This window comes from Lygodium microphyllum, chromosome 2 (genome assembly GCF_053477565.2).
Source record: "Lygodium microphyllum isolate KBCC chromosome 2, Lygodium_microphyllum_v1.1.10, whole genome shotgun sequence".
In the NCBI taxonomy this organism is placed as follows: domain Eukaryota; kingdom Viridiplantae; phylum Streptophyta; class Polypodiopsida; order Schizaeales; family Lygodiaceae; genus Lygodium; species Lygodium microphyllum.
The window spans coordinates 144,157,655-144,181,591 of NC_141136.1; the positions used below are offsets into that span (position 1 = coordinate 144,157,655).

General features: G+C 34.3%; 1 pseudogene; it reads right to left on the reverse strand.

Moving 5' to 3' along the window:
* Positions 1–421: 421 nt before the first annotated feature.
* On the reverse strand, positions 422–6,537 carry LOC148040428 (signal peptide peptidase-like 1; annotated as a pseudogene).
* Positions 6,538–23,937: the final 17,400 nt, after the last annotated feature.

Genomic DNA, 23,937 nt, shown 5'->3' on the forward strand with positions numbered 1-23,937 from the left:
CCATTGATCGGATGGCTTCTACTCGAGCTTTTCAAGGACCTTGAGCTTCATTCTAAGCAATCATTTGGTCATTTACACCTTGCTTAGAGACTCATCTTTAGCAGGCCATTCATGCAATGAGCACATGCTTCCATTGCTATAAACTGAAGGTTTGGAGAATGTTGAATTAGTTTTGGAGACCAGATCCATAGCCTCAAGTTCCAGCTCCTGTCTTCTAGGGTGTTCGCACCTAGCAAATTTCCTCTCAAGATCTAGCACAGTGCTGCATTGTTTCTTCCCAGCAAGCTTTTCAAGGATAAGTGATGCAATGATCCATTGCTTCTTCCAAGGTTGTGGAAGTTCTACACGTGCTCAAAGGCCATGCCAATCCCACGTAACATCTGCAGAGTGCACTTGTATCGAGAGACATAGAAGAAGGCCATCACCACCGCAAGAGAACAAGCCACCTATCTTTGACAACACTCATTCTGTCATTCTCCTCCTCGTCCTCGTCCTTGGCCTCCTTCTCCTTATGATTTTCTGGAAGTGACAAGGCTAGATTCTGAACCTTCACCAACTTCTCGATCTTCGCCTACAAGGAGGTTAAGTGTACAGGATGCTATAACATTGTTTGAAAGCAAGATGTGCAAAGATTCAACAAAACTACTATCAAAACAAAGACTAGGCTTTCCCAAGTCAAGCAGTTTACCTGTTGTAGTGTCGTGGGGTTCTCATTCCACTTCCTCCTCATCACAGCCTACTGTGGGAAGATCTGGTACAGGATCCACAAGTGCCAAAGTAAAAATAGGCACAGGCACCACTGTGCCATTAACATCAGCACTGACGACGATCTCTGCAATATGCAATGATGGAGCCTCAACAATTGAGTGGAGATCATTAGATCATTGCCAATAATCATGGCAATCCTTTCTAAGCTCAACAATCTGTCTTGCTCAAGATAAGTATCAAACACGACAATCGTTTCTAATTTTAACAATGTAATGTTAGATTTCTTAATCAACAACTAGCTTGCTCAAGATAAGTATCGAACACCCAGAGAGATTGTGCATGACATTGCTAGCCACAAAGCTTTTTTTAAAAAAAAACAGATGTAGTAGTCATAGGAGTTCTTAACAACAAGGAGAATCGGATGATTTTAAAAAGAATAGTCTTGTTGGAAATGATTGGGACATAGACAAAGACAAAGATCACTGGGATTGTGAAATAGTATGCTAAAGCAAGAATAGAGAAAAATACTTGGTATTAGTTCTACTACCGGAAATTGTGCTCTTGACCATGTAGCTACAATGATTTCTACTGAAGGACAACAAAGTAGGGCATTATTCTTAATAGTTCAATCCATGAGACTTCTCAGCAGGTAGAAATCTGGAAGGCACCATCGCATGGGAAAAACTTGAGTGCAATAATCACACAAGTCTTTGATTAGTTGGTGGTTTAGAAGATAGTTCAAGTGGGAGATCTTCAGATAGATCTTTCTACTCTCTTGAATGGAGTTTTGTTGGTTCCATTTCTTCTATAGTAAGACAATAGTAGTTGTTCATTGAATAAACTTTTAACCATCTCAGGTATCAGCTTGCTGCAATGGTCTAGGGTAGAAATAGTCTCTGGTCACGAAGAAGATCACTTTCTCCATTAAAGCAGGCATGTGAAGAGTTCCATGAAGCATGACTATCCAATAGAGATTCCAAAGGTGTAGCTGCATGAAGATTGACTCATCTAGAGAAAATGCAAGTTTATGTGGAAGAATTGGTTGATGAAACAGCTGCAGGAGAAAACGACACTACTACGTGCTACTGAATAGAAGTAACATTTGTTTGCAAAGTAGTCAAATTGCTTTGTGTGAAAAGTGGCATAGTGTTCTAATGCAATGTGCCCATGCTAGTACCTTGCATACCTCCAAGTGAAGAAATATCCGATACAACATTGAGTGTGTTGGATGTACCAGTATTGTGCAACTTCTCAGAGCTAAATAACTTTGTAGTTTCAACTATGCAATCATGCCATGTCAGCAAGTATTGTAATGGATATGTAAAAGGTAGTTCTACACCTAACAACATGGAAATAAATGGTTTCAGTGTGTCTATTGAGTCTGCAATGTTTAATGATTGATGATGATCCAATATTGACTATATTGCAGCTAAAGCAAATCCCTGAATATTTCCTACTGCTTGCTGGCATGTTCTAGTCCACAGGCCTTATCAAGTTCTAATAAACAACTTCCAGTAGCCTTTTAGACTTTTGAAGACTTATCCTGCATTGATAATGCCATAAGTCTAATCAAATGCAAGCTTGATGCAATTGCAAAATCAACCAGTAGATTGAGGTCCTAAAATTCACCATCACTCACAAGGATAAGAATAGCCCATCTCTTGTCTATAAAGCTTGGTACAAGGACCACGAGATACCTCTGCATTCTTTGAGGATTCGTGATCACATGATACTGATGTAGCTAGCTTCTACCATGCTTTGGAATATTCTAAAAGCAACTTGATTACAATGGCAACTAAGATCAATAGATCAAGATCTAGTAAATAAGGTTGGCTTCAAACACATGCTAATATTGATAAAATTTGAGCTTTAATTGATCGCTTTATTGCTCTTATGAAGGCAGACAAAGAAAAAGGAGCAAGACTTGAATCAAGTATGGATTCTCATCACCTTGATTATTATCACTAACATGATGAGTATTATGGACATGATGAGTATTCTCATGGGCATTATGCACCCGATGCTTATGCTTATAGCCAACATGTATATGCTGATGGTACACACTATGATCTGCATTCATATTATGGATATGGACAACAACAACATGCAAATGAACATGAGTAGTATGCAAGTACATCTGGACAGCATATTAATGCTTAAGGATATGATGTACCATGCCATAATGTAGAGTATCATTCCATTGAACCTTGACAGTAGAATGGCTATTATGGGCAACATGCTTATGCTTATGAGCATCCACCTTTTTGGCAACATATTCATGATTATACATGTGAACCTTCCTTACTTCAACAACTCAATTCTTATGGACATGGCAATAATGGGCATGCTTGTCAGTACTCTTCTATCTTTGATGGCAACAAGTTCATAACTACCATGGTATCATATATCCCAATCAGTTCATATCTGATGATCATCCAAATGTAATGATGAGTTCTTTTCAAGGTGCTGATGATGAAGAAGAGAGTAATGAGCAAGTTGAACAGCAAGAACAGGATAATGAGCAACATGATCAACAAGAAGATGTACACAGTACAGAGAATCATGTTGAGATGATGAAGGAAATGCGTCACATGAGAGCCACCATGGACACACTTAATGCCAATTTCTCTAAGTGGTTGGAGATTCAACTAAAGGAAAAAGAGCAAGAAGACCAAGCAAATGTACAAGAAGGGAACAGTGAATAGAAGATGTACAAGAAGGAAATAGTGAAGAGCAAGATGTACAAGCTCATGACATATTAGTTGAAGAATCCATGAGACACTCACAGATGTAGATGGTTATGCTGAAGGTTTTAGAATCTTGGAGAAACCTCATGATGACCTTCTTGAGCATCAATTTACACTTAATCAAGGTTTACAACAACCATTGAACGCATTTGATAATGAGTACCTTGATCATTGTTATGATGATTGTTATATGTTTGATGATGATATAATACATGATTTGGACATACATGAAGATGAAGATGGCTTTGTTCTTCCCTATGATTTGGGAGATTATGGATATGATTATGGACTTGATTATCGGGATACTTCCTTGTATCCATTTGATCCAGGTGGATTGGAGTATGTGGATGATGGCCATCCTCTTCTCTTGGACAATCATTCTGACGGAATACGTTTTGATCCAGGAGGTTAATCGATTGCTTGGGATCTCATTTAGACCAATACCCATCTTGTGGGCAATTCTTTTTCTTGGTAGACTCTTTTGGCTCAAGATTGGTTATCTATTGCCATATTTTAGTGTAGGGAAAATTATAGACAACTCACTGTTTTACACCAGATTTTTACTCTAAACTCTGAACAACCAAACCCAACCTACATGGGCTAAAAGCACTTACCAAGAGCTACATTTTGATGTGTATCATACCTTGATTAGAATTCTCTATAGAAAGTTATCTCAGACTTACTACATCAAGGTTCTATAGTAGACAGCACGTTGTCCACTCCCTATAGGCTTCATCTTCTTAGAGAATATGGGTCAAGATTTAAATTTTATCACTTCCCAATCATACCTATGTATCATCCTTGATCAATCACCCTTTATACATTAACAATTACCTGTCATTCCATTAGATAACCCTTGTAATGTCTGCAGTAGAGTAGTGCTCTAGTCTGCTCCTACCTTGTCTTTTTATAATAAGTGCCCCAACTTGTTTTTGAGGGCAAAAACCTTTGGGTGGGGATAGAATGTAAGAGAGGGGAACTAAAATAATGATGATAAAATACCAGCTACACTAGCTGGTATAAAGGGTGTAAGGGGTTGGATTTTTGACCATCAGATTATAATAATACAAGTCTCATTCATCTTCTCCCTCTCTCCATCTTTCATGGCTGTCTTCTCTCTCTTCTTGTCTTTCTCTCTCCATTTCTCGTATTTCTCTCTCCTCATCACTCTCTTTCTCTCTCTTATGCACTTCTTCTTCTCTCTCTTCAGCAGTATTCTCTCTCCTCTTTCTCTCTTCCCAGTCCTCTCCTTGATAGCAAGAAGAATAATTATTTACAAACCACAAGCATTGAGTATTAATATAGTTAATTAGTTGAATGTAAAAACAATTACCTCAAAATAATCTTACAAAAAGCTTAAAGAAGATCAAGATTAAAAGGGAGTTAAAAAATAAGTTGTGACACAAACATAATAAACAAGATTTTTTCACCTTATACAAGACTTAAGATATTTACAAATATTCAAAGTCATGAAATCTAAATGTAATTGTAAAGTACATTTTGTTATGCGTTTGGTTGCATATTAGCCCAAAGATAATGTTTTACTAATTATAATTAGGGCTATATTTATGAAATTGTGGGTCTGAATTTTATAAAAACATAACTAAAATGAACATATATATTCAAATAGTCATTATAGTTGTAAGCTCTTTCTTGAACAATGGATGATCCCTTTTATTTTAGTATGGTCATTGAGAAAGTTTTTTTTGTGTGTTTAACCTATGTCATAGCTTTGGTTGATATGATCATTGAGACATTTTTATTTTTGTGATTAAGCTTTGTTATAACTTTGGTTGATATGATCATTGAGACATTTTTATTTTCTCTCTCTTCCTGCATCTCTTCTCTCTCTTCTGCAGTCCCTCTCTCTCTTCTTTCTCTCTCTCTCCTGTCCTCTCTCTTATAGTGGTATCAGAGCTTAAGCTTCTTGATCCCATTTTGGTTACATTTCAACTAATTTTTCCTATTTCTTTAATCAGGTCATTTATGGCAGACAAGTACCAGGAGTACAGACTTACATGCAACAGTGCATTAACCAATGGACATTCCCAAGGAGAAGACATGCTGCATTGAAGGCAGTTTTAGAAGTTAGAGGTAAAAATGGAGATCATGTGAGCAGACCTGCAGCAAGAGCAGTAATAAGACCTGTTGCCTAGCCTACGAGAGCATACCATACATACTTCTGGCCTTTCCAGAAAGTATTCAGCTCATTATTGCAATCTTTGCTTTTCCGGTTGTCAAAACTGAGAACTAATGGAAGAAGCATCCCAGGAATTGCCATATCACCAAGGCGAAGCATCATATACTCATTACTTCCAGGCAATGCTCCTCTCAATAAATTCCTTGGAAAGACGAGCTTCACAGGGAGTTCCAGTTTTTTTGTGATAGCATGGATACCAGGCAGCTTCAGGGTATTCGCAACTGTATGCACTGGATTCGATGCCTACAACATGTCTACAGAAACCATCACATTTGCTCCGAAGAAACGTTCCGAGAAAAAGACCCAGAAGATGTAATAAACAAAGAGGCACACAATTAACAACGCACAGATCTTTATGTTGGGAAGACGGACATGACTGACAAAAGCTATACAAATGGAGATGCCCATTATGTTATTGAGAAACCGGTGCCCCGATATCAACCAAGCCCCTACAACACCCCCTACAACACCTGTGCTTGCTAAGATGAGGAACATCTGACTTCGAGTTATGTGCCACCAGCAGCATCTTGTCACCATAGGGTCTGTAAGTCCTAACTGAGTATTGACTGATGCAGCATATGGGGCCAAGCAGAAAGCAAAAGAAGATGCTGAGGCTATGGTAGTAAATGCCATTATAATTTGAGACATGGATGCAAAGAGGTAGAACATCAAGAGCAAGCTGCATGAACTAGCCACATGAATCATTAGTGCTTGAGAGCTATCAAGTGTGATGAAGGAATCCACCAAATCATGATGTTGTTCCATCTCTCTTTCATATTTCAATGCCCGCTGTGCAGATGAATACACTATAAGCACTGCTGTCGTGATCAGTACAAGTGATGCCGGCTCAAGCAAGTAAGCCAATTTCCACAGGGGCTCCATATCACTGAATGTAGAGAATCTAGTATCTATATATAATAAGAAGAGCAACAACTATAGAGAGTGCTGGGGATTTGTCAGTGCCCTGCCTGGCTCAGCGCTCTGGATGTCAAAGACATTATCCCCTTAATGTTGCTTGCTCCTGTGTTGAGTGATATACAGACCCATCAGCCATGAGGGAAGACCCTTGATTGAGACGCATTGAGCACTGTGCCAAGCCTGTTGTGCATTCCTTCCTACAAGTTTTTCATTGGCCATTTGAGTAGAATTGCTTGAGGGAGCCAAAGCAGCAGTATTGACATACAATTATATATCACAGCTGATTGCCTTGTGATGGGATTGAAACTTGTGAGTGTGTCAGAGGTCCAAAATGAAGTTTGAAACCGAGGATACTTCAAAGATAAGCTTTGCAGGCACTATCATAGGGATTGAGGACATGGATGTTACAAGCCGACATGGGTTCCCAAGCTCATTCGAGGTTGTCAGGCTATGCTGTGTCACATAGCTGCTGATTTTATTCCTCCAAAGTCTGTAGTTGAGTTTGAGCATTATCTTGTGGGAGATTTTATCTGCAAGTAATAGGGTCTCATTCAAGGTCATGTGATGCGCCAACTGACATAAATGCAGACTTAAGTATGTAGCTAGAAACATACTTGAGAAATTGGGACTTTGCACAGCTAGGATCACCAACACTGGCACTACCTACAAGAGCCATTGCAGCAGCTACCTTCTAGTGATTAGTTTGATTATACAAGATGTCCAGTTGTAGATTAACAAAACCTCCAGCGAGGGTATTACCATTTGGCTTTGACAGATCACTTTTTGACTAAATTAAAGCAAGCTCCCACCCTGTAGCTGCATTACTATTTGCAACAGCCTGACTATCATTCCCTGCTCCAGCCTTGGTCACACTGCCCTCAAAACAAAGAGGATTCAGTTTACTGCCTCTAGATTGAGGCCTCTTGCAGGTGCATGTGGGTTGGATAAAGAACTGTCACAAATAGCATCAGGATATAGACTGTGCACAGCTGTAGTAAATGCATGTGCTTATGGTTGTATGGTCACTGTTGAAGGAGACGAAGTAAATGCATAGACCTGTTGTTAACTTGCCCACAAACCACTTAGAACCACTCAAAGTTCACAGCTTGATTCATAGTAGTAAAACCAGCTAGACACATACCCAAGTTACTGTACCAAGGTGGCATGAAGTGTTGAATGCATTTGTGACTGTGGTTGCAGCTCATTTGTGACTGTGGGCAGGAGCCCATCTTGATGCATTGACTGGCAGGAGACTACCAGATAGACAACAGTAGCATATTTGGCTTGTTGATCTTTTGATTTAGACTCTAGATCTCCCAAGGTGAGATAAGAAGAAACAAGAGTTTAACATGACTCATGCTTCTGAATTTTCAGCCTAGTGTGTACTTGGTGAGAGTGGCATAGAGTGGGAAATTTCCAGTAGCAGAGAGCAACAACCCAACTAGAGCAGCAATAATAAAGTCTGATTCAGTAGCAAGTAATCAGTAATCATTACCCAACAATATTGAGCAGCAGATTCTCTAACTCTAAAGCATTCAGTTCAGCTGCCTCAGATTAGGACATCTTGGATGTTGAAGAGCATTCACCAAACATGATAGGCCTCAATGCCCTTAAACACACTCTATGTTTACATGAGAGGAGGCAGGCTGAACGACATGCAGCTGTAATGGCCAATCACATAAAAATGATGGGTGAAATGCTCCAACTGAGAGCCACTATGGACAATTTGGTCTTCAAATCTCGCAATGGATGAAGTCTCAAGTGAATGGGCAAGTAGATCATGGGTAGCATGTTGAAAACCATGGAGATCATGTGTCTCTTGCAGATCATGACCAGCATGACGGAGATCATGGGTACCATATTGATCAGATTGAAGATCACGAGCAAATCACTGATCAAGTGGACATTCCACTACAGCCCCATGAGGAGACCCTTCAGTCCAAGGATATTGTGTTTGTATGCCTGGTAATTGCCAAGAATGTTGGGATCATGAACATGCAACACATCAGGAATGATGCAAGAAAATTTTCAAATTATGCAGTACTGTATGTTTCCAACAACATCCATGCACATGCCAAGTTTAATCATATGATGCTCATTAGAGACTTGATGCAAAATTCAACAGTCATGATCATTCCAGCTTCACTCATGGATGATAATCCACTGCATGGAAGGGACCACCACTTTCCTTTTGATCTCGGTGGCAGTGCAGAGACCCATGTTTGTATGGATGACCTGCACACTGGTGATGCTCACCGTGCAGGTTATCCATTTGATCCCGGGGTTTGGAATTAGTGATCATCTTGTACTGAGACACCTTTCCTCATGCTCACACTGCATACATGATTTCAGCCCTGCCTCCCCCCCCCCAAAATATCTTTTCGCACTTGTAACACTGTATAGAGTAGGACTCTGTAGCCCACTGCATGCCCATACTAGCTGGCCATACCAATAAGTCCAATCTTTGTTTTTGAGGACAAAAACTTTATTTTGAGTGGGGATGAATTGTAATGGAGGGGAACACTTAGTGTCAGGTTGACCTAAGTATAAAAGGTGTAAGGGACACTGCATAGGTACCAATTTGTGAATATACATCTGTCCTTTCACCTTCTTCACCTTCTCTCCTATCCTTCCATGGTGGCTGCCAGCCATTTCTCTCTCCTCTTCCCTTCTTTCTCTCTCTACTCCTAGTCTTTCTCTCTCCTCGTCACCCTCTTTCTCTCTCCTTTTCTCCTCTCTTCTTGCACCTCTTCTCTCTCTTCTGCAGTCCCTCTCTCTCTTCTTTCTCTCTCTCCTGTCCTCTCTCTTACACACTCATCATTGTTAGACAATAATTAAACCAATCAAATTACATAAAGTAGTAGATTATAATGGTACAAATATTGTTTAATGAAAAAGTGTTGTTATATTGTTAATTTTTCTTATAGTTTTAATTGAAAAGTTAGTGCTCACAAAGCTTGAGTTTATTATTTTGGCTAATATTTATGAGGGAAAAATCATATTATAGATAATGGAGTAAATAGCTTTTGTGTTAGAGATAAATACATATTAATGTTTGTTAACAATTAAATCAATAGAAGTACATTAAGCAATAGACTATATCAGTAGTACAAATGTTGTATAATTAAAATATCATGCAAACATACTTTGCTTAATGATTAGGAACTTCACACACACACACACACACACACACACACACACACACACACACACACACACACACACACACACACACACACACACACACACACACACACACACACACACACACACGGGCACATACATACGTACATAGATACATACATATACACACATACGGGCACATACATACATACATAGATACATACATATACACACATACGAGCACATACATACATACATAGATACATACATATACACACATACGAGCACATACATACATACATAGATACATACATATACACACATACGAGCACATACATACATACATAGATACATACATGTGTGTGTGTGTGTGTGTGTGATTATCTAAGTTCTAATAGAATTTACAATTAATATAATGAAGAATCCATGAACTCTATTATGGAAAATATTAATCTATGTACCAAGGTTGTTAATCGTTTTCTAGCCTTTCTTGAGTTACATCAATAGATATATGAGATCACCTATGAATTATAAATGCATGGCCATCATTATATTGTAGAGATCTTTTCCACTACCATGTGATCATGTCTCATATATAAAGACAAATGTTATTTATGTGGAATATATTATAATAATTGCAACCAAATATACTTTTAGTATAATGAAGAATCCAGGAGTTCTTCTATGAAATGTATCTATGTACATACAAATGACTTTAATAATTTCCAGCTCTCTCTTGAACTAAGTCAATAGATATATGAGATCACCTATGAACTCTACATGTATGACAATCCTTATATTATAAGATTCTTTTCCACTACCATGTGGTCATGTCTAATATATGTAGAAAAATGTTGTTTATATGCAACATATAACAATAACTATAAACAAATCTCTTTATGATCGTATGCTCTCATTAAACATAATGACTATAAAGTTTAGTATCCATTTTTAAACAAATTAATATTTAATATAAAATATACTTTAATATACTTTCATGAAAAAAGTTCTAACATTTTGAAAAACCATGAAATATTTAAAATATATTTTATATTTAATATAAATGTATTTTTATATATTTTCATAAAAACTTCTCATATTTAAAAAAACATGAAATATTAACTTTTATAAAGTTTGAAGATATTAAATTTAAACATTTGATGTACAAAAAATATATTTCAATCTTAAATGTTGGATCTAATATAGCAATTGTTATATACACATAAGATTTATGATATTATCTCTAATATACTTTAAGATCCATAAAATACTATTATATTTATATACGCACATTTATATGTATATCTATCTATATTATATTTATATATGGTTTGCACAAACAAACTATAAATTTTTGTAACATAAAGATTATTACAAAATTTCTTAATCCGAAGTTTATATTTATAAACAGAAATGATGTGATACAAATATATATTAATATTTTCATATAATTCCTTAAATGAAGGAAAATTTTAAATTCTACATTTTATTAAATTTTAGATTATAGATATAGAAAATTTAAAATTTAATATACATAAATTATTTATTTATAATTATTTGATTTAGTATATATATATATATATATATAATATTATACTTTAAGATATGTAATATACTTTTACATATGTGTATTTATATTTATATCTATGTATATCATTATATTTATTTATTATTTATTTTACACTTAATTAATATTCATAATTTTTAATTATGTTTGGATATGTACATATATACATATATATCTAAGGAGATCTATCATAAATATATATTTGTATCACTTAGATTTAACATAAGAATATTCAAAATACCATTTTCATACATTTTTTACATATAGAGAAGTTCCATATAAAGGGGTTACTTATAGATCGAATAGAAAAGAGTTATGTTTTATTAAGAAAAAATTAACAACTAAAGATATTCATAGATAGGTCTTGAATGCATGTGACATAGAGGATATATATATAGTGAATTACGCGAGCACATATAGAAGATAAATATTTATCATAAGAAATTTGATTTTTAAAGTTAATTTACTTCCTAATCCATTGGCATTAGTATTTTATAATTGAATGTGTGTGTGTGTGTGTGTGTGTGTGTGTGTGTGTGTGTGTGTGTGTGTGTGTGTGTGTGTGTGTGTACACATACACACATAATAAAAGAACTCATTGATTTTTTATCTTAATATAATATTTTTATTTTTTAATCAAGTAAATTAATATTTGACGTTGAATTTTAGAGAAATTTAAACAATTTGGTTTTTAATTTGTATAAATGTTATGGTTAAAATCTGATGTAGTATTGATAGTGTTTTGATCTTTTATTATTTGATATTTTAACAATCATAATTTTGTTTTGTTTTATTTTTTAAAATTACAAATTTAGATAAATTATATAAAGATACTAGTGATGTATACAAAGTATGGTCTCAACATCAAACTTGTAGAAAGAGCATTTGTTTTTCTTTTGGTGATATGTGTCACCCTATAGTTTTAGTGTATACGTTTGATATTAGTGATGGTTATTCTAGTACATATTTACATTCAATATTGTTTGTATATACCACTTTTAACTTAGTAACTAGATTAACATTTGAACTATAATTTAAACAGTATAAAATGCATATATAAGATTGAATGAGTTGTTGGATATGTAGTGTAGAATATTATCTTCTGGTTGTTTTCTTGAAAAAACTTATAAAAATATATGTTATGTTTAATATATGTAATAAATGTTTTTAAGGTATATCATAAGCAAAAATAAATTCTTTAGACTAATATTTGGTGGCAAAAAATTCTTATTATGTGCAGTAAGTGTTGAGTGTTTTTTAATGTTAGAGATAAACATGTATTAAAGTCAGAAAACAATTAAAGCAATAAAGCTACATAAAGTAGTAACCTATAGTTATACAAAGGTTCACTAAAATTACATGCTAGCACAATGTTTGCATGGCTTTTGCTTGTCTTAATTATCATTTGGGGAGGAAATTTAGTATTGTGGATAATGGAATGTCTCTTTCATCTAAGTGCTAAGCACTCATCACTGTTAGATAATAATTAAATCAATGAAATTATATAAAGTAGTGGATTATAGTGATATGAATATTGTTTAATGAAAAAGTGTTGTAAGTATTGTTAAGCTTTGTTATAGTTTTAATGGAAAAGTTATTACTTGCATAACTTAAGGTTATTATTTTGGCTAAATTTTGTGAGGGGAAAATCGTATTATAGATCATGGAGTTAATAGCTTTTGTGTTAGAGATAAATACATAATAATGTTAGACAACAATTAAATCAATAGAAGTACATAAAGTAATAGGCTATATCAATGGTACAAATCTTATACAATTAAAATGTCATGCAAAGATACTTTGATTAATGATTAAGAATATATATGTATGTATGTATGTATGTCATTTTCTAAGCTCTAATAAAATTTATGATTAATATAATGAAGAATCCATGAACTCTATTATGAAATATATCTACCTATGTACTAAGGATATTAATATTTTCCTAGTCTTTCTTGAATTATATCAATAGATATACGAGATCACCTTTGAATCGTACATGCATGGCCATCGTTATATTGTAGAGAGTCTTTCCACTACTATGTGATTATGTCTAATATATAAAGACAAATGTTATTTAAGTAGAATATATTACAATAATTGCAACCAAATATTCTTTTAGTTTAACATTACAAACATGGAAAACAAGTAAAGACTTATCTAAGCTCTAATATAGTTTACAATCAATATCATAAAGATTCCATGAGTTCTATAATGAGATATATCTACCTATGTAAAAAAGACTAATATATATATTCCAACTCTTTCTTAAACTAAGTCGATAGATATATGAGATCACCTATAAATTGTATATGCATGAGAATCATTAAATTATAGAAATCTCTCCCACTATGATGTGATCATATCTAATATATGTAGAAAAATGTTGTTTATATGGAAGATATTACAGTAATTGTTACCAAACCTCTTTATGATCACATACTCTTATAAAACATATATGCTTTAAAAATGGATATGTCTTTTTATAAAATTTTCCATGATTCATTGATGTTAGTAATTTGTAATTGAATGTATGTATGTGTGTGTCTATAGAGACACATACATTACATGGATATATGGTATAGAAAATTACTAATATATTTATTTACACAATTTATGGCAACAATCTTATAATAAAATTGGCTTTGATTTTTGAATATGTATACTCAACTTTGATTATGTTGGAATACATGTGTGTGTGTGTGTGTGTGTGTGTGTGTAAATATATACATTAGGATAAAAATAGACTAAATGTTAAAAACTTATATGTGAGTATTTCTTAATTGAAATATTAAATGTGTATATTAAAAATTTATATTGATGCTTAAATAGCTTATGATTGTATGTGCAATAGTGTATCGACAATATTATATGTGTATGTAAGGTAAAATATAAATGGTTGTGCGATTAGTTAGCTCAATTTTTAGTATTATAGATATAAATTTAGAGATTTTACTAAAAATATTTATAAGATGCTTTAAACATGTAGGTTTATATTTTAAAAAATCAATGAGTAGTTAATATAGTTAACATATAAAAATGTGTATTAAATAATTATATATGACAAAAATAAAGTAAATTCTAATGTATATAATAGTGTAAATAGTTGAGAAATAAAATATATTCTTATATTTATTTTTATATAAAATTAAATAAAAAATTATATAGATATTTATAATTTTTTAATATTATTCTTATTATTTTTTAAATAATATGATTTGTAAAAGGAAACTTGTTTATTGTTAATGCAGTCAAAATGTAGTTTAATGTAAAAAAGATTGTCACTAATGTAATTAGCTACACAATAATGTTTGATTTTAATAAGCATGTGAGTGATGAGATGGTGAAAATAATTAGTAATAATGTGTGAACACACAACTTGATAGAATCTATATTAAAGAAAATATTTAAAAGATTTGAGCTAGAAAGACATGAAGAAATATCATCAATATTTTATTCACGAATTGAAATTATCAAACAAATATTGGAGAGTATTAATAGAAATATACAAATTTTGCATATAGATCTTGGTAGTGCTATTGTAAAAGATATTATTATATTAAAATTAAAATAGTGGGATGACATATAGGATAACTACAAATGCAAAATTTTAAAAGCAAGAGTATTAGAGCTTCAAGTTAATGTCATCAACAAAAAAACCAAAAGAGACAAATGATGCTCTTTGTAAGGATGAGATCGATTATATATATAGTAATATAGCTATCTTCAGGACACTATAAGAATATCAAAATCAACATTATTGATAACCTTGTCACATAATGCAATCTAATTTAAAAGATTAATTACATTTGAAACTTTTGGAGAATGTTACGCTATCAACATTGAGAGTGTTCCTAGTTTTATAAGCAATGAAACATATTGTGCAAGAAAATACAAAGGGAACACATCCAAAAAGATGTATTCTTTTTCGTGAACAAAATATGTAGTTGATCTATGGATGTTAAGAGAAGGTTCATATCTTTACCTTACAATATAAAAGGTTCATATAGGGAACATACTACTTGATTTTTTTGGGGGAGAAATATTAGATTTCAATTCCTAATATAGATTTTGATCTTGTATTGAATGGTGCCAAAAAAAAAAGATTATATGCAATTGTAAAATCTGTACAAGATATCATACATGTAATAATAGATGCAATATTTATGGCTCATGGTTTTGATTGGATTTTGCATTACAACAATTTGGTATTAGATTTTACTCAAATTACAAAATGTCCATAATGTATTATTCATTGGGAAAATGTATATGACTTGGATAAAAAAGAACAGCTTATACTTATTTAGAAAGAAAAATAGATGAAACATAACATTTTATGCTTATTTAGAAAGAAAACTAGCCAAAATAGAAAGAGATTGGTGTGCAAGGACACATGATGTTATTTTTTCAATGAAATACAAAACATAGCTTGCATAAGAAATTTTAGATCCTATATGTAAAAATACATTTTCAAAAGTGATAGATATTTATATTCTAGGATAGATAATATTATATATATATATTAATTCAATGAGAAATGTATATATGTTTACTTTTATATGAGTTCAAACAATTTCTTCTAAATAACTTGATTACACACTATCACCCAGTGCTTCCCAATGCCACCACCGCCTGCTCTATACATCAATTGAAGCATTCACAATTGTTAGAAAATAATAAAATTAAGCCGACAAAAGTGAATACCTAATAGTCTTCAACTACAAAATAAATAGGTTGGAACTCTGTCCTAACCTTAATTTAATACGAGTGCGCACTCTAAACTCATAAACATCCATTAATTTAAATATGTATTTTGCAGAATTACTCGCTATTGAATCATCCACTTGCACATTAAATTAATGTGATGCCCGAAAAGGATAGGCGTCCCCATCAATATTTCGCACAAGGAATCCACCTTTTCTATGAGCCCCAATAAATAAATATAATTTTACAGAATCCATTGCAAAACCTCACGGAATCCACCGTGAAATATGCCTCCTGGTATCATACCGCTGGGGTGGGATAGCAATTGTCCTCAATTGCTATTAGCTCAATGTGGAGTGGGCAGTGAGGGGTAAGCACTTAGGTCGCGAGCGTGCATCCATTGGGCCTCTTCAATAAGATGATTTTTAAATTTCACCAAATATCTAGAATATCTACGGCTAGTTCTAGTGGTCATAAAGTTGGTATCTAGAATAGTCTCAGGTTCAAGGATTTCAGTTTCTTCTTCTAACAAAGGAGGATTTTCATAGACAAGATGGACAGGTAATTGGCCTTTGAAAGGTCATAACAAACTGATATGAAAAGTATTGTGGATTTTCCAGTGTTGTGGTAGTTCTAATTTAAAGGCATTGTCATTGATTTTGTGAATGATTTTGAAAGGTCCATAAAATCTAGGAGCTAATTTTACAACAGGGTGTTTCTCAACACTTTGTAGTCTTCACTTTTCAATGCATAACCAAACATAATAATCAACCGTGAAATTCATAGCTTTTCTTTTCTTGTTTGCTTGTTTAGTATATGATTGCTGGGCTTTCACAATCATATCTTTAACTTCATGAAAAATAGTACCATGCATATTGGCAATATCATCAACAGCTCTAACTTTCTTTGACAATGAAGTAATAGGTGTAGGCAATCTATATCCATAAATGATTTCAAAATGTACTTTTCGTGTAGTTGTATGTGGGGTGTTATTGTATGCAAACTGAAGTAAATGCAAGTGTGTATCCCATGTTTGTGGTTTTAAAATTGTATATGCACGTAAAAGATCCAAGATTGTACTGTTTGTAGCTTCTGTTTGCTCATTTGTTTCAGGATGAAATACAGATGAAAAATCAATATTTGTTCCTAAATTAGCAAACAAAGTAGTCCAAAAATTATTGCAGAATCTAGAATCATGATCAGAAATAATAACTCTTGGTAAACCATGGTTAGTGAAAATAGTTTTCAAAAACAATTGAGCAGCTTGAGATGCAGTTAATGTTTTCTTGCATGGAATGAAATATGCATGTTTGCTAAACTGATCTAGAATAGTCCAAATCATATCGTGATTAGCTTGAGTGTTAGACAAACCAGTAATAAAATCCATTGAAATGTGTTCCCATGGTCTTTTAGGAATCTGTAAAAGCATTAACAAACCATACTTCTTACCATGGTGTTGCTTAACTATTTCACAAATTAAACACTCAGATACAAAGTTAGAAACATCAAATTCCATCTAGGCCAGTAGAAATCTTCAATCAATGTACGTAAAGTGGAAATAATACCTCTATGGCCTTGATATGGGGGACAGTGAATTTCATGCAATACAAATGATCTAAATGGAACAGTTACACATAACCTTTTCTCATAAAACATAAATCTATCAGCATAAGATAATGAATCAATTGGAATCCAGTTATTAGTAATTAGTTTATTCCAATCAGCTTGAAAACTGGGGTCTTGATCATAGGTATCTTTCATAGGGATAAGGAAATCAAAAGAGACCACATAGATATTGTGAATAGTTGGTCTTCTACTCAAGGCATCACAACATTTTCTTTTCTGGGTTGGTATTGGATAAGTGGATGAAAACTTTGAATAAAAGCAATCCGTTTAATATGACGATCAGAGATTTGTGGCTGACTAAGGAGATGTTTGTTACTTTGTTGGTTAGTTTTAATCATGAATTTAGATCCCATTAAATAGTTCTTTCATTGACGTAAAGCTCGTACTACACCTAGCAAATCCTTATCATAGGTAGAATACTTAAGTTCAGAGGGTTTGAGTTTGTAGCTAGAGTAGGCTATGGGATGGGAATCTTGCATAAGGACAGCTCCTATTCAAGATCCACTAGTATCAGTGACTACTAGGAAAAATGGTCTATTAAAGTCAAGGAGTTGCAATATAGGAGCATGTGTTAAGGCATGTTTTAATAAATCAAAAGACTTTTGCTAATTTTTAGACCAATTATATATACTACATTTCTTTAATAATTTTGTCAAAGGTAATACAAGCAATGAAAAATTTCTCACAAATTTTCTATAAAAGCTAGCAAGACCTAAGAAAGAATATAATTCATGCACATTTTTAGGTATCAGCCAATTTAAATTTTCTTCTATTTTTTTAGGGTCAACTTTAATACCTTCAGATGAAACAATATGTCATAAGTATTCAATTTGGATTTGAAAAATTCACTCTTTTCAGGGTTTGCATATAATTGATTCTCTTTCAATAATTTGAAAACCAAAGATAAATGTTCATAATGCTCCTCATTCTTACTGAAAACCAATATGCCATCAAAGAAAACAATGACACAATGCTCATGCTTCAAAAATATGCGATTCATTATATGACTGAATGTGGCTAGTGCATTAGTTTAACCAAAAGGCATAACAAGGAATTCATAATGTCCAAATTGAGTTCTAAATGCAGTATTGAAAATATCAAATGTGTCCAGTCATACTTGATGGTATCTAGATTTAAGATCTATTTTGCTAAATATTGCAGCCCCTTGTAGTTTATCCATGAGGTCATCTACCCTAGGGATCGGATATCTATTCTTGACAGTGAACTTATTTAGGGTACGATAATCAATGCACATCCTATAGGCGTTGTTTTTCTTTTTAACTAATAGGACAAGTGCACTAAATGGAGAACTAGAGGACCTAATGAGTCCTCAGGTTAACAATTCTTCAACTTGAGTTTGAATTTCTTTTTGTTCAATTTGATTACATTGACAAGGTGCTTTAAATGGTGATTGAGAACTTGGAATTAAGTCTATTTTATGATCTTTAGGACATATAAACCAGGTGGTAAGTTAGTAGCAAAACCATCTTTAAATTGTGAAAGAAATTGTGCATGCCTAGGATGCATCTTATTTTCTTTAACTTCAATTTCATTCACCCAAATTAAGTAAGATTTGCTACTTTTTCTTAATGCACATTTAGCATGTGTATGACTAAGCAATGGAAAATTATCAGAAGTGTGCATACCATGCAATGTGATTTGTTTTCCATCAAAATGAATCTTCATTGAATGTGTGGAATAATCTATATCGGGATTATACTGATGATACCAAGGCATTCCTAAGATAATGTCACTAGATTGCAAAGGCACAACTAAGAAATTTCTACATGTAACATAATCATCAATTTTAATTTCTAAGTCATAGACTTCTTGTGTTCCATTATATCTAGTGCCTAAGAATGTAGCCTTGATGCGATAATGAGTGGAAATAGTATGTAAATTCAATTCTTTGACCAATTTTGCAAAAATAAAATCATGTGTGCTCCTGTCATCATGTAAAACAGTCTTTTCTTTACCATGCCATAAGACATTTCATCGTTAATAAAGAATGGGGATTTGGTATACCTGGTAAAGTATTTGAAGTAGTGCCGTTATCATCATTGTCTTCCGTGAAATCTAGCATTTCTTCATGGTCTTTATCGTCAGTCGCTCCCAAGTAGTTGATGTGAACAGTTGGCTTTTTGGATTGACAATTCACTGCTAGATGTCTAGGTTGATGACATTTATAATAGACTATAGATTTGGCTTTAGAAACATTATTGGTAATAGCGGGAAGTTTAGGAATGTTGGGATTTGGCTGAAGAGATGGCTTAGGATTTGGATTTGTGTTTGATGGTAAAGCAGGGGGTCGTGTCCAAGATTTACGAAATGAATATGGAACAAAGTGGTTTTGATTGAATCTTCGAAAGTTAGAATTGAATTGCTTTGTACCGAAGTTACCATTGTTTGAGAATTGTTGTGGTCACCTCTCTCGTCCTCGGATTTCGTCTTCAACATCATGGACCAAGGAAATTGCATCCTCGAAAGTCACTGGCTTGAACATGTTCACTTCTGCATAGAAGTGACCAAGCAAACCAGACATAAACTTGTGCTTATGGGTCGCCTTAGGTACATCTTCGAGCATTCAAAGTTGCAATAAAGCATTTAAAAAACGCTCGATATATTGTGAGATAGACTCATGATCTTTTTGTTGTAGAAGATGGTGGGTACATGTGCAGGTTTGTGCAGGTTTGTGCAGGTTTGTTACATGTGCAGGTTTGTACAAAAAAAAAAAAAAAAAAAAAAAAAAAAAAAAAAAAAAAAAAAAAAAAAAAAAAAAAAAAAAAAAAAAAATAAATAAATAAATAAATAAATAAATAAATAAATAAATAAAAAAAAAAAAAGTTCACCACCAAACCTCATCAAACTGACTGATAAAAGCAAGAACAGCCTTTCCATTGCGTAACCCATTGAAAGTACGAAGTTGGAATTTTCTTTTACTTATCTTGGCTTCTTTTTGAATTGATTGTGCTTCAAGTGTCGCATCGATCGTACGTTGTACAACATCTTCAGGTTGTAGTCCATCTTGATCGGTAGTAGATCATTGAAGACTAGCCAATTGAGCTTGCAAACTCTTCATTCCTCTTGAAGCTGCATTATAATTAGGTTCAATTTTTACTCCATCTTGGTTCCGGTGAATCACTTTCGGCCATAAAATCTTCTAGGTTTTGATTGGCCATCCTGCAAAATTTCAAACAACCTCACATACTCGAAATCTTGTTAGTGGGATGAGCATAGCTCAAGGTCGGGTTTACAAGGCTTGCTTTTTTAAAAAATGGATTTTTAGCAATCTTTCTTCTCCGCGGTTACGTAAAATGATGTTGGCCTTCTTCCAAGTGGATACGTCTTCTGTATAGTCTGCGTGTGATTCAATGCTTGCTGGAATTTGACTCTGTCAGAGTGCAAGCATGAACAAGGGCTTGCAGAGAGGTTGAAATGAGTTTGGGAGTTATTGTGTGTGAACTGCTGCTATTGGGGATTAAAGAGTGGAAGTTTTTAAGCTTTAGAAAAGCTTAGAAACTTTAAGCTTGAAAGCTTAATGAATTTAATGAATCATTTTGAGGACAGTGGCATGTCCTGACTGACATCGACAATCGTGAGTGCATGCTCCCGCCGCAGTCGATTGAATTTTTGAGCTTAAGCTTTCTTTTAATCTTTTTAAGCTTAATTAAGTTAAACTTAATGAAGCTTCTTCTCTATTCTTTATTATGTCAAAGAGACTTACAAAGGATCTTCCCGGGTGGTCCTCCACCATTCAAAAAGAATTAGAAAAGTTTATTGTTAGACTAAACTATTATAAAACATATTGATTAAAAAATAATAACTAATTCAATATAAGTATTAGAGAAATATAGTGTTTTCAACAATCAACACAAAGCACAATGATCAATAATGGAAGATTTAACATTTATCACAAAACCACAAGACAATCTCTAATGGGACACAGTCGAGAACTTCAAGAGTCTTGGGTTAATAGAAGTTTAAGCACAGAATTGAAGTTACGATCTTTACATGGATGCTTTACAAAAACATACATGGGACACTTTGTACACAAATAGTGTATTTTTCCTTCAATTAGTAACCCCCTACAAGCTGGTAAATCATATTATATTTACAAATTTTACAATCTAGATATTCAAAAAATCCCACATTATTACAATAACATGATAGAGATATTAAAGCAAAACAATATTGAAAACTTCAAAACTAGCTTTCTTCCCTTTGTAGTGGTTTCAAACATGAAGACAATCAAGGACCTGGAGAAGACTCACAAAGGAGCCGAGGTACTGCACAATCTCAAGGAGAAAACTAAAAAGCTAGAAGAAGGAGTGGAGGAGGTTGATCATGGTGTGTGAGAGAGCTAGGTTGTGGCAAGTTAAGAAGGCATGAAAAGGATAAGAGAAAGACTTATTAGATGGAGCCATAGAGAAGATAGAAGGAAAAAATGAGAGAAGAGAAGAGAAAAAAAAAGATAGAGCAAGTGGAGTTAGTAAGAAAGATGAGGAAGAAAGGAAATATAGAGAAAGATGAGAAGAAACAAGTTGAAGAAAACAAGAAGAGGAAAGTTAGAAAGAAGGAAGAGATACTAGCAAGAGGTAGAGAAACCAACTTCGTTGAGACAGTGTGGAGAGAAAGCCAAAAGCAAAAGATGAGAAGTAAGAAGAATTTGAGTTAGAAGCTTTACACAAGACAATATAAATCTAGGCATGAAGGCAAAGGCATAAAGAGAGATAGAGAAAGAGAATGAGGAGAAGAAGAAGATGAAGGTGAAACTAGATGCCAAGAAACAGAGGTAGGCCACTAGAGCCAATATGAGAGATGAGAATCGTTGGCCACACCTTTGAGCTTGAGGAGGTCAACCCTTATGAGCATGGACAGAACAAGTCAGAGGATGCTTGCAATATGGTCCAACCAAGGTGACTTAGTGCCATGGAAGGGACTGTTGAGACTCAAGCTCATTTGTCTTCTGTCAGTTGTTTACCTTAGTGAATAAGGTTAAGTCACACTGACTTAACCATGATTAGATCTAGGTCAGTTGATCTTTGAATAAGTGTGGTACATACAGTTGACTTGTGTGTGACTGTAAGTGAATAATGAAAAATGAACTGAAGGGAGCTGTCTGCTACCCTTGGGCCTGAGCTTTTGTCTCCATCTCCTTCTTCTCAAAACAGTAATATGGTATCAGAGCTTGACGGCCTCATGGCTGTGGCCTGAGTTAGTGTGGGCAGAGATGATAGCATGCCAGACAAATGTGTTCACTTTGGGGGCTTTGGTGAAGATCTCACTAGCCTCAAGCCTGCAGAAGGCGGCAGCACGCATCGACTGAAGTGTAGGAACTATTCTTATTCATAAGCCAGGATGATTCATTGCCATGGCACAGGAAACCTGTCAAAGCTCAAGCCAGCTAACATGTGAGAAGAATTCATAGTCGTAGGCTGCACATGTGCCGAATTGTGATGCGAGAGTACTCAGAGGATCAGCAGGGCATTTGACGAAGAACAAGCTGCCATTCGCTCTTCCCTGGTCGCATGGAGAGATGGATTCGCCAGCACAGCAGAAGCCTGCTAGCATTTGACGAAGAACAAGCTGCCATTTGCTCTTCCTTGGTCGCATGGAGAGATGGATTCGCCAGCACAGTAGAAGCCTGCTAGCATTTGACGAAGAACAAGCTGCCATTCGCTCTTCCCTGGTCGCATGGAGAGATGGATTCGCCAGCACAGCAGAAGCCTGCTGCTCGTCAGGAAGCCTTGCCGCCTTGTGGAATCGAAAGCTGCCATTTTTTTTTGACTACTGTCTGTGCTTCCTCCGAGTTTGCAGAGATGGAAGCGGTCAAGTTTTGACAAGACCTCATTGTAGAGCTTGGGAAAGATAACAGCACTGTAGAGGCTAAGAACGTAATTGCAGTCATTTGCCAAGGCTATTTGAGAACAACTTCCGTGAAGGTACTGTGGCACCTTCAAAGCAGCAGAAGGCTACAGCAATGGCTTGAGCAGTATAGTCACATGGAATGGAGGAATCAAGTCAATGTCAGGGATCACTCAGCTTAACAAGCTGTGTCATGTTGCTATCTGGTTTTAATACAAACTAAAAATTTATGTGACAGTGAAGCTTGATGTTTATAGCTTTGGGATGGTTCTGTTAGAATTGATCTTTGGAAGAAGAGATGATTGACAGTTCTCAATCTGCTATAGAGCATAATCTCGTCTCTCGTGCTATTATCTGTTATAACTTCGAAGAGCCTTGGTGCAAATGTCTGCTAATCAGCAAGAGTCGTATGCTTTATAGCTATTTAAGCATGTATGGGTGTGTACTTTGGAGAATAACCATCAGTATTCAATATGGAC